Genomic DNA, 14,479 nt, shown 5'->3' with positions numbered 1-14,479 from the left:
TAAATGGTGAAGAAATGGAAATTTCCAAGGATTGTATTCTTCTTAGGTCAACAATCAATGCTCTTGAAGCAGGAGTCAAGAATTCACATGATAGACTGCATTAAGAAAATCTGCAAAAACCTCTCTAAAGTGTTAAGAAACACATTTGTCACTCTGAGGACCAAGGTTATCTGACTCAAGCCATGGTATTCTCAATCACCTCATATTCATGCAAAAACCGGACAATGAATAAGGAAGACTGAAGTAAATTTGATGTATTCAAATTATGGTGTTGACAGAGAACATTGACTATATCATATACTGCTAAATAAAATAAATCTTAGTAGAGGTACAACTATAGGGCTCCTTAGACGTGAAGACAGTGACACTTCATTTCACATACTTTGAACATGTCATCATGAAGGACGAGTGTCTGAAGAAAGATACCGTGCTTGGTCGTGTCAGCAGAAAAGAGGGAGACCTTCAATGAGAAGGACTGACGCAGTGGCTGCAACAATGGGCTCAATCATGGCAACAATTGTTAGGATAGTGCGAGACTGGGCAACATTTTACTTTTAATTTAAGGTTGCTGTGAGTTGGATGCAACTTGAGAGACCCATGGTGACTCTATATTGGGATTATGAAGGCTATAGCTTTTTATGGGAGTGGCCAGCCTCATCTCTCTCCCAAGGAATGGCTGGTGGGTATGAAATGCTGAACTTACAGGTAAGGGTCCAATGCTTACCCAACATCACCATCAGACAGCACCTAACAACTTCATGCTCCCATTTTCTGATATTTCATTCCTACCTGTTAGCTATACCATAATAGTTATTTTATTTTCAAAAACATTTTATGAAGGGAAGAAATGCCTTTTATTTTAACCCGCACATTGACTATTTGTTTTTGTAGATGAAAATTTCCATGTATTACCATACTGATTTTGCCTGAATTAAAAAAAACAAACTTTCTCAAATGTTATAATGTTGTACAGGTCTGCTAGTTATGATTTCTCTCAGCAGTTTTGTTTGCATGCAATATACTTTAATTTTTGATAAGAACTGCTGGATGGAGTGGTGGGTTATGAATCATACTACTGTAACATTCGCAGTTCAAGCCTACCAGTGACCCTGCAGGAGAAAGATGAGGCTTTCTGCCCCTGCAAAGATTTATTGTCGGAAATAGCTATTCTGTCCTTCAGGGTTGCCAGGAGTTGAAATTGATACGATGGTTTGGTGTTTTAGTTTGGTCATTTTGTGTTGACCATGGTTGTTACTGAGATTTTCAAATTAGTTGAAATATGGACTTTATTAAATTGACACTTCTTCAAATGTAAAAAAATAGAATAGATTTCAGAGTCTTTCTGACATCCAGTTTGATCTTTTCACTCTAGTCTTTTTAATGACCTTTTGATTTCTCTCTCTCTCTCTCTCTCTCTTTCTTCACAGCACCATTCACATAATTAATGATTGGGCATCACATCTTAGCTTTTCTACATTTCACCAATTTTTGTTACAACATCCTGAAGTTTGAGATTATCATTAGCGCTATTTTCACAATTGAACAAATTCTTCTGTAGTTCTTGCCCCCCTTTCAAGCAGGCCATAAGGATCATGCTCTTTGGAGAGAGTTCCTGAGCCCTAGGAATTTAACTTGCGTAGTGATTCCTCGTTGTTTTCCCTTTCAGGAATCAAATTCTTCTTCCTCCACCTCCTCTTTTTCCAGAGCTCAGGTCCTTGTGCTCAACCTCACTTCAGTTTGGTTAATTGAAGCATCATTGTCCATATGCATCAACATACCTTGTTGCAGACTGAGAAGACAGCATCTCATTTCCTCTACAATTAATAATTGATTGAAGGGCTAACTCTTCAACCTTGAGCCAGTTTAGCAGTGCCACCTTTAGCCAAAGCAGTTTCTCTTCCTCTTTGTGTAGCTCCCTTCGGAAGCTGGCTCAGCACCATCCCTGTCTTGTTGGTGGCCCTCTGCACTATTTCCAATGAAGAAGTTGCCATGTTTTCCAAATGTTCCCTTCTCTTTATTTCCAACTTTCACATTCCAATTACCAGTAACTATTGAATGAATGAATGAATCAGTGAATGAACTAATGAATCTTGATTGCATGTCTGAGCAGTTTCATAGTATAGAAATTAGTAGAATCCTTCAATTTCTTTATCCTTGGTTTTAGTGGTTGGCTTATAAATAATTGTTATATTTACTGATCTTCCTTGTAGGTGCATGGATACTACCATATCACAGACAGCACTGTACATCAAGATAGATTTTGAAATGTCCTTTTTTTGCAATGGATATGACACCATTCTTTCGTATTTTATCATTCCCAGCATAGTAAACCATATGATTTCCTGGTTCAAAATGGCCAATACCAGTTCATCTCAGCTCACTAATGCCTTTAATATCAATCTTTATGAATTTAATTTGCTTTTTGATGACTTCAAAATTTCCTAGAGTCATGCTTTGTACATTCCATGTTCTGATTATTAATGAATGCCTGCATCTGTTTCTTCTCAGTTTGAGTCATGCCTCCCCAGCAAATCAAAGTCCTAAAAGCTTTGCTCCATTCATGTCATTATGATTGACTCTACTTTATAAGGAGGCAGCTGTCCTCCAGTTGCAGTGTGAGTGCCTTCCAACCCAAGGGGCTCATCTTACAGGACTATATCAGAATTACTCCACTGCTAATCATACGGAAAATTTACTCTTTTGATCTTGAATTGATCAGTTTGAATCTTTTGATTTTGAAATATATCTTGAATCTTTTGATTTTGAAATATATCTTGAAGTTATGATGCTGGCTGTGATATTATCTCTCTCTCCAAGGAAATCCTATCAATAAAACTATTATTTAATTATGCATTAAGCATGCAAGCCAGTCATAAAACAATTGAAGAATTCTACTAATGTTTGCAGTTGAAAATTGATCAAACTTGAAATCAAGATATATTGATAATTATTGGCAATTGGAATGCAAAGTTTGAAACAGAGAAAGGAACAGTAATTGGAAAATGTGATAGAAATTAAGCTGGAGATTCCACGATAGAATTTTTGAAGACAAACAATATGTTTATAGAAAATACCTTCTTTCAATAACACAAATGGAGATAATACACATGGACTTCCCCAGATGGAATACACAGAATTCAAATTGACTACATCTGTGGGATGAGAAGATGGAGAAATGCAACATCAGCAGTTAAAACCAGGCTACAGGCAGACTGTGGAATAGCCCAGAAATTGCTCATATATAAGATTAGCTTGAAGTTGAGGAAAATTAAAACAAGTCCACGAGAGCCAAAAGACAACCTTGACTATATCCCACCTGAACTGCAATATGTCAAGAACAGATCTGATACATTGAACACTAATGGCAGAAGACCAGATGCGCTATGGGAGCACATCAAGAACATCACACATGAAGAGAGCCAAGAGCAGACAGGAAAGAAACAAGAGATCAATGTAAATGTCAGAAGAGACTCTGATATTTGCTAAGGCAAGTGTAAGAAATGATGAAGTCAAAGAGCAGAACAGAAAGGTTTTGTGAAAAGAATGAGAATACTGTGTGGGTTAAAATCAGAAAAGGTGTGCATCAGGGATGTGTACTCTCGCCGTACTTATTCATTCTGTATGCTGAGAAAATTATCAGAGAAGCTAGATTATATGAAGAAGACTATGGCATCAGGATTGGAGGAAGGCTAACAATGTGTGCTATGAAGATGACACAACCTTTCTTGTGAAAACTGAGGAGGACTTGAGGCACTTGCTGATGGAGATCAAGGATGGGAACCTTCAGTATTGATTACAACCCAATGTCAAGAAGACCAAAGTCCTCACAACTGAACCAATACATGACATCATGATAAATGGAGAAAAGACTGAAATATTCAAGGATTTCACCTTGCTTGAATCCATAATCAATGCTCATGGAAGCAGCAGCCAAGAGAACAAAAACTGGGTTGCATTGGGCAAATCTGCTGTACAAGACCTTTTCAGAGTGCTGAAAATCGGGGAGGTTACTTTGATGACTAAGGTGTGCCTGACCCAAGCCATGGTATTTTCAGTTGCCTCATATACAAACAAAAAAGAGGAAGGTCCTCGACAAGTAGGATTAACACAATGGCTGAAACAATGGACAAAAGCATAGGAACAATTGTGAGGATGGTGCAAGACTGGGCAGTGTTTGCTTCTATTTTGTACAGGGTTACTACAAGTTAGAATAGGCTTAATACCACCTAATAACAGCTCCTTCCACTTTGTTTACAATGTTTACATTTCAATTGACAGTAATTATCAGTGCATTTTGACTGCAAGTTTTATCAATATCAGACTAAAGAAGTTGGTAGAATTCTTCAATTCTAGCTTTTGTGGCTGGTGCATAAAGTTGAGTGATACTGACCGGATTTCCTTGAAGGAGGAATCCTATCACAGTCACATTGCACTTTGTGATGATGAATACAACACCACGCTTCTTGATTGTAGCATTCCTGACATAGTAAGCCATGTGACTTTCTGATTCAAAATGGCCAATACTAGTCCATTTCACCTCACTTAGTATTGATCTTTATGTGTTCCATTAATTTTTGATGACTTCGAATTTTCCTAGATTCACACATCATACATTCCAAGTTCTTTGGAATGGGCCCAAATATGGATCTCTTCCATTCAGCTGGGCAGGGAACTGCCTTCCAAATTTCTTGGCATATATTAGGGAATGCTTCCAGTGCTTCGTGGGCTTGTTGAAGCATTGCAATTGGTATTCTATCAATTCTTGAAGCCTTATTTTTGGCCCATGCCTTCCCTGCAGTTTGGACTTCTTCCTTCAGTACCATTGGTTCTTGAAAATATGATACCTCTCGAAATGTTGAATGTTGACTAGTTCTTTTTGATACAGTGAATCTGTGTATTCTTTCCCTCTTCTTTAGATACTTCCTGAGTCGTTCAATATTTTGCCCATAGAATCTTTCAAGATTGCAACTCAAGGCTTGAATTTTTTCTTGGGTTCTTTCACTTTCAGATGTGAATCACTGTTAGATGTGATTCCCTTTTGGTTTCTAATTCTAGATCTTTGCACGTTTCATCACAATATTTTACTTTGTGTTCTTGAGGTGCTCTTTAAATTTTTCTGTTCAGTTCTTTGATTTTATTATTTCTCCCAATCATCTTAGCCATTCTACAATCACAAGCAAATTTCAGTTTCTTCTGACATTTACATTGATCTCTTTTTTCTTTCCCCCCTTTTTAATGACCTTTTGCTTTCTACGTGTATGATGTTCTTGATGTCCTCCCATAGCTCATCAGGTCTTCTGTCATTAATGTTCAATGCATCAGATCTGTTCTTGACATATTGAAGTTCAGGTGGGATATAGCCAAGGTTGTATTTTGGCCCTCATAGACTGGTTTTAATTTTCTTCAGTTTCAGCCTGAAATTACATACGGGTACTGGATGGTCTACTTTAGAGTCAGCTCCTGGTCTCATTTTAGCTGCTGATATGGTCTTTTCCCACAGGTGTAGTCAATTTGATTTCTGTGTATCACATCTGGAGAATCCACGTGCAAAGTCTAGTCATCTTCTGTGTTGTTGAAAAAGGGTATTTGTTGTAAACAAGTCACTGGTCTTGCAAAATTCTGTCATGAGATCTCGAGCTTCATTTCTTTTATTAAGACCATATTTTTCAATTATTGTCCATTTGTCTTTGTTTCCAACTTTTGTATTCCAATCCCTAATAACTATCAATGCATGCTGATCACTGGTGTGATCAATTTCTGACTGAAGATAGTGGAATTCTTCAATTTCTGCATCACCAGCTTTAGTGGTTGATGCATACATTTAAATAATAGTTGTATCAATTGGATTTATTTTTTTGTTGGTAGACATTATTTTATCACAGACAGTACTGGGCTTCAAGATAGATCTTGAAATGTCCCTTTTGATAATGAATGCAATGCCATTCTTCTTGAGTCTATCATTCCCTGCAAAGTAAACCATATGAATTTCTGATTCAAAATGACCAATACCTGTCCATTTCAGCTCATTAATGTCTCAATTATTGGTCTATATGAGTCCCATTTCCTTTTTAATGACTTCCAATTTTCGTAGATTCATTATTTCATACTTTCGGAGTTACAATTATTAATTGATATTTATAGCTGTGCTACATCAGCAAATGAAGATCTGGAAGGCTTTACTCCCATAGGCTTTACTCAATGCAAATCTATCATCAACTCTATTTTGAGAAGTGCCTTCTGACCCAAGGGACTCATCTTCTGGCATTGACTCTGACAATGTTCCTATCTATTCATTAGGTTTTCAGTAACTGACAATGTTTAATGTTATCCATAGGGTTTTTAATGGCTAATTCCTCTAAAGTGAACAGCCCATTCCTTCTTCATAGTCTGTTCTTAGTCTGTAGAGTCCTGTTGAAACCTAATTACTTTGAGTGACCCTGTTGGTATTTGAAATACCAGTGAAATAGCTTATAGCATCACAATATATAAGCTACCACAGAATGACAAAATGATTGCCCTTGCTAACTACCAATAACCTTTGTTCTCTATATATTTGCCTTTTCTTATCTTTTAAGTGAGGCCATACAATATTTGTCCTTTTATGATTGACTTATTATACTCAGCATAATATTTTGCAGCTTCGTTCACATTGTAGCATGTATCAAGACTTCATTATCTTACACTACTTCTTAATATAAACTCTTAATCACCTCAATGGCAGTGAGTTGAATAAAGTGCTCCAACCTATCACAACCATATCAAACAGAATAAAACTGTATAATGGACTTTCAAAAGTTTTAAATCTTTTCAGAAGCAGACTGCCACATTTTTCTCCCCCAGAGCAGCTAGTGACTTTGAACTGCTGACCTTTTGGTTAGTAGCCAAAAGATCACTACAGAATTGACCACAAAAGGTTTGGTGGAATAATGTGTTCTATTTAATGGTTCCCGTGTTACATTAGTTCCATTTCTGTCTCTTACCTTAATACCATTCATGGACCATGTATGAAACATATTTCTTTTCTAAGTTCTAGTCTTCTCACACTCTCTTGTTTAAGTCTTATCTTTTCCAGAAAAATTTCTTCAGTTACCCTAGCTTACAATGACATATTTCTTCATTTAATTCCACAGCACCTCTGGCTTCAACCTTCACAGTTCTTCATTTGTTTCTTTTAAAATAGTGTGTGTGTGTGTGTGTGTAGGTTGAATATCCGTAATTGAGCAGATGCTTACAGATCTACTTTGGAAGATATCCATGTCATCCTAAAAAATAAGTCAAACAATCCACTACTTTTATTTAGCAGAAAATGATTTCTGTGTTAAATTAAGTGGACACATCCTTAAATCTTACAAATCTAAAGTGAGTTTTTTAAAAGATAATTTCAAGCCCAGTCAACACAATAAGAAACTAAAATATTGTATTTTAGCTAATTTATTCAACCGATTCCTTTTATTAATTGAAAAGAATCAGTTCCCTCTCTTTAATTCCTAAATGATTTATTCTACTTAGAATGAATAGTTAATGGATAAGAAAGTACCTTCTTTATATTTAGAGACAAAAGCATTACTTTCAAAAGCTATATTAACATTTTAATGGCTTTTGATAGTCCTTGTGCTTACATGTATCCCCCTTCACTTAATAGGGCTTTCTTTAAAATCTCATCAGCAAACATAGATTCTGGGATGAGTTACCCTTAATCCTGAAATTTTTACATATGTATAAAGGAATGACAACAAAATATCCATATCACAAGCAACTATTTCTTCAGCGGTGAGGATTTAGCAAGAATGTGAGTCTGAGATACTATACTATTTGCTGTGATCTATTAAACTCTTCCAACAATTTAACATCAAAGGTACATAAAAAGGCACTGCTATCAAATCATAGAAACCTTTACTTAAAATATATACATGGGAAACTCTTGTTTCCTGACCTACCTTCTATATAGGGTTATACACTTCTGAAGGTGGTGTTTCCATTTCTCTAACGCTTCCCAGAAGAATTCTGCAACTTTCAATTTATATCGTGTCAAAAATTCAGTTTTGGCATCCTCGGGTGACTCGAATTGTGTTCTTTTTTATGTTCTTTGAGATGTGGGGACAAAAAGATGTCTTAAGGAGTGACTGTAGGGTGGATGACATCTGTTTTCCCAATGCCATTCTAGATCAGCCTCAAGAATGAGCAGGTGCTTTGTCTTGATGGGGAAAAATTCCTCAGCACAGCTTTCCTGACCTTTTCTCACCAAAGCAGTTTTAACTTTTCTTAAAACTTTTTCCTAATAAGCCTCAGTGATTGTCCTCTGTCCTTCAAAAAAAATCTATCAGGATTAACACTTTGGGACCCGCCCCCCCCCCCCACCAAAAGAGAACTTAACCTTCTTATCTGATCTCTCTGCCTTGAATTTAATTTCCCCAGTAAGTGTTAATTGGACCTTCTTCGCTCAAGACACACTAATGACACTAAAGCAACTGTATTACAGGGCGAACTTGTCTGCAGTCATCCACAGACTATAGAAACATAATTAAATACTTTTTGTTTAAAATCAACCCATGCCATTGTGGCACAGTGGGTTAAGCATAGGGGTGCTAATCAGAAGATTCAAACCCACTAGTCACTCTGGTGGGGAAAAAATGAGGCAGTCTTTCTTCTTAAATGTTTACAACCTCAGAAATCTTACGGAGCATTCTACTCTGTCCTACAGACAGAATGACCTTGTTGCATAGTTTAGGTCTACCCTAAACTGTAACAGATCATTATGAGTCAGAATCAAATCCACTGCAGTGGGTGAAGTACAAGAAGGCTTCAAACAATTCATGAACACATCCATTATCTTTTAGTTCCATTTTCTACAAATTAATGGTCCAGTCCAGATGCCGATGCCCTATCCTATTTCAACAACCCTGGCCCTCTGCATTCTTTATTAACTCTCCAGTTATCCTGGTATACGCAGATGAGTCTGTTTTTGTGTGATGTTGGGCAAGTTCGCTCTGAGCCTCAGTTTTCATACATACTGTAAAATAATGTAGAATGGACTAGATACATTTGCAAAGTTTCTTTTCAGTTTTGAAATTTTATTATTCTAATATTCAATTTTAAAACTTAATTGTGCTCATGAAGAACATGTGTGTAGATCAAAGGGCAGTGATTCTAATAGAATACTGGGATACTGCATATTTTAAAATCAGGGTTGTATCCTTTCACCATACTTATTCAATCTTTATGCTGAACAAATAATCCAAGAAGCTGAACATTCTGTTATACATACGGTCTCTATGGTTTGGGCATTTTTCTTGCAATTTTATTGGCACTTCTTCCAAATACCATAAAATTCAACAGCTCAATCATATGAAGGAGAATTGTACAGTCATCACCACAATCAATTTTAGCACATTTTCTTCTTCCTTGTACTCATTATAAGAACAGAATCTTCTTCATCCCATTCCAACTTTAGATGAAAGGGAAGAAGAAAAGCTAGTGTCAAGATATTTGTCATGACAACTTTACAAGTAGAGAGCACAAAATCCAGATGAAAACAAAGTGACGTCCCATGTAATTGGTGTATCAAAACAACCAGTTGCCATTCAGTTGATTTTTAGTTTAGAATAAATCTGTCCTCCATGGAATTTTTTTTGACTGTGACCTTTTGTAAGCAGACCACCAAGCCTTTCTCTTATAGCACTTCAGTATGTGTTTGAACCACAAACCTTTGGTTTAACAGCCCAATGTGTAACTCACTAACTCACTACGCTACCAAAGATCCTATATAGTTTCTTTGTCATGTAGTATGTACCTTATCTTTATAATGAGCTTAGAGGAAGGAAACGACAAAGACAATGATGAAAACAAAGACTAAAGGCAGTTTAAATTCCTTGGATCTTTCAACATGGAGAAGTTCGTGGAATAGGAAAAGTGGGTGGATTTGTAGAGAGAAAAATATCATTCTTGAATAGGAACTATTCATAACTTGTTTAAGATGAGTCAAAGAAGGAGGGAGGAGTGTGACTACTTAATAATCTTCAGTGATGATAGAAAAGAAATTGGGGTTTAAACTACAATGAAAGTGATTTAAAGTATTATGTTGAAATAGGTGACAGGGAGGTTGTAGAAACATGTGCACAGAAGACCCTGAGCACATTTCAAAGACTCCTGGTACTGTACTACACATATTCAGTTGAAATTAAAACATTCATATCGATTACCATATAATTGGCTAACCAACTCCAGGTTTTCAAGAGTAAGAAAGAAAATAAAAGCCTGTATTAGTTTGTTATAAATTAAACGCTATTAACCTGCTGGGTAATTTCAGGTCAGTTGCTTCGAGGCATCTGATTAATATTTTAAAATATCAGATGGCACAATAATAAGACACTATTATATATCTTGCAGAGGTATAGATAATATGACTTATGATAGCTTCTGGTTTTACTGGTCCTTTAACCTACCAGACAGGAGCCCTTGTAGCATAGTGGTTACGCATTAGGCTAACTGCAACGTCAGCAGTTCGAAACCACTAGATGCTCCCCAGGAGACAGAAAAGGCTTTCTACCCCTGTAAGTTGTTAAGAGTCAGCATTGACTTGATGACAGTGAGTTCGATTTTGAGCTTTCCCTACCAGAAAATGACAGAACAATAAGTTAAACTAAAGTCACTCGTGGCAGCAAACCACTACCTGAAGCAATGTTACATTGAGATTTTTGTCATCCTAACCTAGAAAAGTAATGTGAACGTTATTATAGGCCCTGAAATCCCATACCTAATCTCCTCTTTCCTTATGATGAACTCAGCAGTCAACAATACTTATTACTCACTGCTATCGAGTTGATGCCAACTCATAGCTACCCCCAGAGGACAGGGCAGAGCTCCCCATGTGAATTTCCAAGACTGTTAACTTTACAGGAGTTGAAAGCTCTGTCTTTCTCCTGCTGAGCAACTAATAGTTCTGAACTTTTGACCTTGAGAATTTCAGCCCAACACTTAACCACTACACCACCAGAGCTTCTACAATTCTCATTAGGGGTTTGTTAGTCCAGGTTGACTAGAGAAACAAATTCAGAGATGCTTATATGTGTGTAAGAGAGAACTTTATAGCAAAGATCACTTATATATTAAGAAAATGGCTCAGCCCTGTTCAGATCAAGTCTATAAGTCTGATATTAGCCCATATGTCCAATATTAGTCCATAAATTCCTCTTTAGACTCACACAGCACATGCAATGATGCCTAATGCAGGAAGATCGCTGACCCATGGGTGAAAAGTCTTATGGATCCAGTGGTGGTGGAAGCATCTCCAGGGCTCTGGCTGCCATCAGGGTGGCTCCATATGGCTTCTTCAGCTCTTTGAGCGTGGCTACTCAACAGGAAGATGAAGCAGAGAGAGAGGGAGAGTGTCCCACTTCTAATGGCAGAATCAGAAGAGAAGAAGTTCCCAGAATCCTCATGAGAAGGTCACTCCCACCAATAGGTATCATCAGGCTTTGACTTGATTGACAGGCTAAACTCCACCCCTTTATTTTATTTATCAAGTTGACATGAAATTATGTAACTACCACAAGGGGCCATGTTTTCTCCCAAATATTTAAAATTAAAGCAGTTCTTGGTTTACAAAATCAGTACACTCACCTCCCACAATTAACTAAGAAAGGCAGCACATCATAAGTCTAGGCAGGAAAAGAATTAATACTCTTCTCTCTCAATCTTCTACATGTTCTAATGGTCTTGTATATCAATAAACATAAGATTGGTTTTTCTGATATCCCTAACACTGACCATATTCTCAATTTGGTTACCTTAAGGGTAGGCAAATATTAATTAGTTTCTAACAGAAGCAGATAATTATAATTTTTCTTCTTCTGACTTTTGCCACACTCTACATTTCAGCTACTCCCATATAAGTGGAATGAAAAAAAGAATCTCTTCTCAAACTGTGAAGACACCAGATGGTGCCCAGCTATTGGAAGGAATACTGTCTGAGGTCTTAAAGGTTTGTCTTCAAATTAGCAGCCATCTGAGTGAGGCTTTAACTAAGTCCACATGGAAGAAGCACATCAGCCTGTGTGGTACAAGGATTGTAAATCAGAAAATCCAAATACAAAGGAAGGAAAGGTATCAGAGCTTAAATTGTGAATAACTGGTTTGCAGAAAGCTATGGATGACAGTGGAAACCTAAAATCCATTTGCAGGGTCCACAGAGGGATTAAGGCTTGTTATCAGACAGAGAGCATTTTAAATTCAGTTATGGCAAATATAGTTAGTTAAAATGTAATATCATTTAATCTCCCTTTTGATCCACTTAAAGTTGTTTCAGTTTTTAAAAAAGTGAAGGGGAAATACATGTGGATGGAACCTCTGCTGAAGCCCCTCTGACCATGGACCAGGAATGTGAATAGCCTTGCCATCCTTCAGAATGCCTGGAAAAATGGATTATTGCAGATGTAATTGGGTTAAAATTTAACACATCATCATTTGAGTTCTTTCTTGATCCATTTTAAATTTGTTCTAGTTTTTAATATTTTGTTTTCTTCTTGATTGAGCTTTTATCCGTTTTACTTTTTAATTTTTATTAGTTTCTTTCCTTAATGTTTTTCTGTATACGAAATCCAGGATAGGTAAATAAATCTATTGAGAAAATAACTGGATTAACAGTTCCTTGGCAGGGGAAATTAGGGGGAATTGGGTAGCTCATAACAATGCATGCAAGAATGAAGAAAATGATCCAAAAATGATTGTGGTGGTGATTGTACAATTCTTCTAGATGTGAATGAACTATTGAATTGTATGATATATGAATTATATCCCAATAAAACTGTTAAAATAAATAAAAAAGAGTAAAAGGGAAAAATAATCTCTTCACTGTCTTATATTCTGCCCTCATTTTCCCCTACAATTTCTTCAAATTTTCAAAGGCAGTTTTTATCCACAAAGCAGCTCTGCAAATGTCAAAGAATAACTGATCCGACCAATGGGAAGAAAGGAAAACAAGATTAGCACTGAAGGTCTGAAAACTAAAAGGTCAGGCTATCAGAGTAGTCATCCAGAAAGACAATGATTATATCTAACTATCAGCTCAGATTCTGTAAGAGGAAGGAATGAACCAGATTTGGAAGACAAATCTAAGCACTTTACCCAGGAGAAAGGTATGGTGATTTTCTTTTAATTCAAGGTATTTGTTACAAATAACTGTGAAATAAAAATAATGGCACCCCTTTTATAAAAAGAAAGAATGAACATAGGTTTAAAATAGAAAATACTTTGGGCTTTGTGTCATCTCACTCAACACTACTTTTTCATTTAAAGTATAATCTTCATTGCAATGACCATACAGAATTCACAGACAATATTAACAACTATAGGGTTTATTAGGAAGTTAACAGAAATCTTCAGGATACAGTTATTCTTCAGGATATGTTATTTCAGGCCTGCTGATAAATACCCACGGAGCATTACACTCAGCTGTGAGCCCCAACATGAACACTTTCAGCTCAAACCCTGTGGGTTATTAAACCCAGCTCCCTGAATTAGGTACCCAATGGCACCTCACTCCAGTAAGCCTCGACCCAAAAGTACTCAGCTCCACTTCCTTGGGTCAGCAAGCCTAGCTCTCTCAACTCAGTACCCTGAGGCACCCCACTTTATAAGCCAGCCTCCAACCCCAAAGCACTCAGCTTTACTTGCTCCATGGGCTGGGAAGTCCACAACTCTGTTTCAGGGTTTGGCACCTGGTTCTGTTGCTGCACCTTCCTAATAAACCCTATCGTTGTTAATATTGTCTGTGAATTCTGTATGTCATAACTGTATGACATTCTGAATACCGGAGGTTCACCAGAGAGGAATCTCATGGTTCAGAGGAAATGCTTCAGTCCTGGCTCTTGCTGGTACTCAGATCCTTTCTCCTGCTTCTCAGAGAGCTCATTTCATACCCAGCAGAACGTCATTCCAAAGAATCCTGAGCAAAATTACTCACAGGTGAATCCTATAAGTATCTCCCCTACCTTCTTCACCGCCCCCATGCAGGAAAGGATCATTCGGTGTGAGTTAAAGACTGTTGCTCCTGCAGACTTACAAACCGCAAACCTGAGAGGCAATAAATTAGTTTCCGTCTAGAATAAACTATAATCTCAATAGGTATAAATTTTAATTGAAAGAATAAAAAGTGGAACCTTGAAATTTCTGATGTTTTGATGTAATAAGTGTATGTACATATATAGAATTAAAGTTTATATATGGACAAACATGGTCTATATCATCTAGGAGATTACCGTAGCCAGTCTGAACATAGGAAAAACAAAGGATCATAGAACACCAAAATTGTCATTTAAAAACATTCTTTAATGAGTTGAAATTTGTTACAAGATGGTAAGTAAGTAAATAGTAAATCAATTTAAAACTACTGGATCAAAGGGAGGTTAATGTCACATTAAATATGTTTTTCAACCGATTACATGGAACTGTGTGTGACCTCCTCCCTGGGGGACAGACAACC

At 36.8% G+C, this 14,479-nt stretch overlaps 1 pseudogene; it reads right to left on the bottom strand.

The window, feature by feature from the left end:
• Nucleotides 1-1,662: 1,662 nt before the first annotated feature.
• On the bottom strand, nucleotides 1,663-4,495 carry LOC115869669 (annotated as a pseudogene).
• Between the last annotated feature and the right edge of the window lie 9,984 nt (nucleotides 4,496-14,479).

Source organism: Echinops telfairi, unplaced genomic scaffold (genome assembly GCF_000313985.2).
Source record: "Echinops telfairi isolate 266 unplaced genomic scaffold, ASM31398v2 ScPeMD7_34;HRSCAF=130, whole genome shotgun sequence".
Taxonomy (NCBI): Eukaryota; Metazoa; Chordata; class Mammalia; order Afrosoricida; family Tenrecidae; genus Echinops; species Echinops telfairi.
Note: the sequence above shows the minus strand (reverse complement) of the source record. Positions and strands in the feature narration are given on the sequence as shown.